The sequence below is a fragment of the Charadrius vociferus genome, unplaced genomic scaffold (assembly GCF_000708025.1).
Source record: "Charadrius vociferus isolate BGI_N301 unplaced genomic scaffold, ASM70802v2 scaffold70, whole genome shotgun sequence".
Classification (NCBI taxonomy): domain Eukaryota; kingdom Metazoa; phylum Chordata; class Aves; order Charadriiformes; family Charadriidae; genus Charadrius; species Charadrius vociferus.
In genome coordinates, this window is record NW_009646851.1 from 15,480 (window position 1) to 20,589 (window position 5,110).

Below are 5,110 nucleotides of genomic sequence, written 5' to 3' on the forward strand. Positions count from 1 at the left end.
GGCGCGGTGCGGTCCTGCGGAGCCGGGGCTGTCAGGTACCTGCTGCTCCAGCGCTTACACCGCTCCGGGAGTTTTAATAATGTCCGTAGTACTTTGCCGCTGCTGTTCTAATTCGTATGTTAATTTGCCTAGAGGAAGTATGCTTGCTAAAGGGAGTTATTTTACCCGATAAAGTTATTGGTATAAGAGCCCACAGTTTTCTAATTCTGACCTTTCTTCGAAATACTCTATAAACAACCATAATGAAGTGTTTCTACCGAGGCCCTCTGCCCCCCCCCCCGTGTGTGCGCGCCCTGTCGGTGGGCGTTAATTGATATGTAAATGAGGATGGATGGAGAGACACCTGCGTTTTGTTGGATGCCCTCTTCTTGTGCTGAGACTAACCGGAGCCTAGAGCCAAAATATTTTAAGTCTAAGAAATCCCATATTGTGTTTAACATCCCGAGCGTATGGGTAATTCCATGGAAGGAGCCAGGACGTGCCTCAGTGCTCGCGGTGTGGGGACGAGGGTGGGTGACCTGTTCTGTGGCTCTAGAGCGGCTGGCACGGTTCCTGTCAGACACCCCACAGCGGGTGTCACAAGAAATTTGTCATTTCGGGACTTTCCCCTTTCAGGATGTGAACTGACGTTTCAGGTGATTGACACCAAATGGATTTGTGGACGTCATGGGTGCACACGTGTGGCAGCGTGTTTGGATTGTCCCCCGCCACTGCTCAGGAGTGAACTGAAAACCAGTACTCGTTTTCGGGGAGAGAAGGGTGTTTCTGCACGTGTGTGTTAAAAACAGTTAAATATCAAAAAGGGTCCTAAATTACATATATAGTATTTTTTTCTTGCACTGGGTAATCTCTTTTTAAATATTTTCTCAGATCTAAAGCCATTCCAGGGGCTGAGCAATCCCATGGCTGTAAAATGAGCAAATAATTTGGTTGAGTTTATTTTTTCTGACCGCTTAAATATTATCATCCATCTTCTAGTGCTTTTAATTCAACTGATACCTCTTTTCTAGATACTGCCTTATCCCACGTGCGAGGACCTCAGGACTTTGGTTAGTTCTAGACAGTTGGTCTGTTTGGGAATTAGGAACTAAGATACCTGAATGTGCCAGTTTTACTATTCTTACAGTTACTTCTTTGGGATCTTTTGAGCGTTGGTTTAAAAAATTGCAGCTTCTGGGGTATTAAAAAAAAAAAATGTTGTCCAGTTGTGGGGTCCTTAGCTTTGTCATATGAAAATACTTTAAAAAATGTTGTGACCTAAGACAGGATCTGCACTACTGTAAAGGTAAATGATTTATTACAATACATCCTGATGTAAGGATTCTGTTTTGAAGGCATACTTCAAAGGTTGCACTGGAAAAGAATTGATTGCTCAGAGCTCAAAGGGTTGTGATCAGTGGCACAGTGTTTAGTTGGAGGCCTGTAGCTAGCAGTGTTCCCCTGGGGTCAGTACTGGGTCCAGTCTTGTTCAATATATTCATCAACAACCTGAATGAGGGTACAGAGTGTACCCTCAGCAAGTTTGCCGATGACACAAAACTGGGAGGAGTGGTTGACACACCAGAAGGCTGTGCCACCATACAGCGAGACCTGGACAGGCTGGAGAGTTGGGCAGAGAGGAACATTATGAAGTTCAACAAAGGCAAGTGTAAGGTCCGGCGCCTCGGGAGGAATAACCACATGTATCAGTACAGGTTAGAGGTTGACCTGCTGGAAAACCGCTCCACAGAGAGGGACCTGGGAGTCCTGGTGGACAATAGGTTGACAATGAGCCAGCAATGGGCCCTTGTGCCAAGAAGGCCAATGGTCTCCTGGAGAGCATTAAAAAGAGCATGGCCAGCAGGTTGAGGGAGGTCATCCTCCCCCTCTACTCTGCTCTGGTGAGGCCACAATTGGAGGACTAAGCCCAGTTCTGGGCTCCCCAGTTCAAGAAAGGCAGGGAACTACTGGACAGGGAACTACTGGAGAGAGTCCAGCAGAGGGCTGCAAAGATGATCAAGGGACTGGAGCACCCCTCTTATGAGGAAAGGCTGAGACACCTGGGTCTGTTTAGCCTGGAGAAAAGAGAGCTGAGAGGGGATCTCATCAATGCTTATAGATATCTAAAGGAAGGGTGTCAAGGGGATTGGGCCAGAGTCTTTTCAGTGGTGCCCAACGACAAGACAAGGGGCAACAGGCACAAACTGTAACACAGGAAATTCTGTCTGAACATGAGGAAGAACTTCTTTACTTTGAAGGTGACAGAGCACTGGAACAGGCTGCCCAGAGAGATTGTGGAGTCTCCTCTGGAGATATTCAAAATCTGCCTGGATGTGTTCCTATGCAACCTGCTCTAGGTGAACCTGCTTTGGCAGGGGATTGGACTAGGTGATCTCCAAGGGTCCCTTCCAAGAACTACAGTTCTGTGATTGCCGCCACATTACAATATACTGATCAATTAGCCCTTTGCTAAAAAGGATTTTTCTTTGGGTCATGTAGGTTGAACTTCATGGGAGGTTTTTCTGGACTTCACGACTTGGGAAATGAGATGTTCTTTGGAGTGGAGGCGTTGCAGATTCCCACTCCATGAGACAGAGCGCTGACCCAATCAGATATGGCATCATAGCAACTGTAGTGTTTTGCCTGGGGAAAGTACAAGTGACAGAGGTGGCTGTAAGATAAATGTTCAAAAAGGTGCTCTTTGTTGGGGGGATTTGGGGGTTTTGCTCTTTTTTTTTTTTGGAGGCGAAGTTAACACTGTGGTGGGGAACAAAACAAATAAGAGCACAGGAATTTGAACCATACTGACAAGTGATGGGATTAACTCCTTACAGCTGGAAACACCACACAACTTTTGCATGGCCACTCTTCGCCTCCGGTGTTATTCCGGAGCCCTAGAAGTTGGGAGTGTTTGCTTCTCTTCCTAATTTTTACTGTGAGGCAGGAAATAAACTTCAACCTTTGAAACTCTCAGCTAACACTGAGAAAATCTCCAGCATGGCTTTTCTGTGTGTTTGGAAAAAAGTAGTCCTTTTTGCATAGACAGCTCTCTTTTAGGACACTTGGCAAATATGAATTAGCTCAGCCTCTGGCTGTTCCTATAAAGTAGGTAAATGGCTTTTATTTTTCCTTTTTTTTTTTCTTTTTCTGTACTTTGTTATTGTTATGAAAAGTAAATAATTCTGCAAGCAGGCAGTAGTGGAACTGAAAATACTGTGCAGCTTCCTGACTTCCTTTCCTGAAGCATAAAATCAATGACTCTTCTCGTCATAGCAAGGAAAACAAATTATTGAGAAAGTTAACTCCAAAATAGAAATCATTGTGTCTCTTGCTTGAAATATGAGAGGACTCTGCCTAATGTGAGAAGTATAGGGTAATCGTAACTTTATTATTTTTATAAAATAAATATATATTATAAAAATTATAAATTATAAAATTATAAAAAATACTGCATGCTCAGTACCCTGGAAAATTAGTTGGAAAACACTACTGTTTTCCAAGAAATAAATTTCAGTTAACATCCAAGGATGTTTCATTGCTTCCAGCATTCATTCATAAACTGAACCTCTCTTTCCTTGTGTTTGTGAATTGGTACTTTAAGATGTGGAGAGAGTTAGAGATTATACCAGTCTAGATATCTGCAATAAAATCAGTGTAAGTATGCCTCTGCTAGTGATAAATCTTGTTAATGTTGCATGGAGACAGATCTGCTCGGAAAGGATTAGTGGGATACATTTTCTGCTGGTTGTCGTGACAACCATAAATCCACGCAGCTGTACAGCGGTGTGTTAATCCATGCAGTTTAATCCAGTTTCCAAATTAGATCATCAATATTGAGCTGCTAGATAACAGCTCATTTAAATGTTCTCCTTTCCTTTCTCTTAAAATAGGACATGGAGTCCAGCTGATGCACCTCCAATCTTCTGGGAAAGACACAGGGTTAAACCATGGAGCAATTTGTTGTTCTAATAGCAGTGTATGACTTGGATCAGTGTCCCAAGCCCAATAGTTTTCAGGTGTTTATAATAGATCATTGTTCTCAGTCTAAATTATTATGCCATTTATGTTTTAGAGATTGTATCAAAATTTTAAGGACTCTTTAGTCCCTCATTAAGATACTCTGATTATTACACTGTGCAACAATGCGTGCTGATACTATCATGACTTTTAAAGCTTTTGTTGCAAAACGAGAAAGTATTTCATCTGGAAGGAAGTTAGAAAACTTGAGTATTCCCTGCAAGGCAATTGGAGTGTGTTTGAAAACTTGTCTGGCAGTGAACAAATCAGGAGAACTACTGGTTTGAATTGATCCTCAGTTATCGATCCCTCTTTTATTATTTTGCAACTACTATGTTATTACTTCCATAGTTTTTCCCGTAGTTTGCTGAGATGTACTCATGAACTTCAGTGTTAGTGAAAGCTTTCACGAAGTCAAGGTAACCAGGCCCAGTTCATGTGTGCAAGGTGGCCTCTTGGAGATGCTGCATTTGTGTAATGCGACGGCCCTCTCCTCTACAACAGGCCCATATATAATGTTGTTTTCTATACAGCACAGTTGAAAGAATCCGCTTTTTTGAGTCCTGCAGGAAGTGATTATGCTGGCAGTTGTCTTCGCTGCCCTGCTAGGCCACCATGCATTGAGTTAATTCTGGGCTGAGAGAGACAGCATGAAACTACACTAATAGTTGCAGAGGAACTGTCCATCACTACTTTTCATTTTTGGTTTTGTTTTCATACATGACAGAGCTGCATAAGTTGTTTTTTCGTATTGGTTACAGGTTGCAAAGAATCCTCATTTAGAAACTTGGTTTTGCAGAAGTCAAGTTGAAGAGTCTCTGTCAGCTCATGATGAGGTCTTGTCCCACACTCAGAAGGTACAAAAATTACATGGTAGAATTGAGCCTGGGGCTCTGCTCTTAAATAAAGTTCCGCTTCTCTGGCCAAGCATGGCATAATTGCACTGCAGGAGAGCTGGTTGCTTACCAACATCAATAAATGCAACATTTAAAACGAGTAGTCAGTTTTTAAATCCCAGTGGCTTATTTTCATTAGCATTTAAAAAGGAAGTCTTGCTTTTCCAAATGCAGTGAAACAAATAAGAGGAGCAGGCATGAACATTAGGACACAGTTT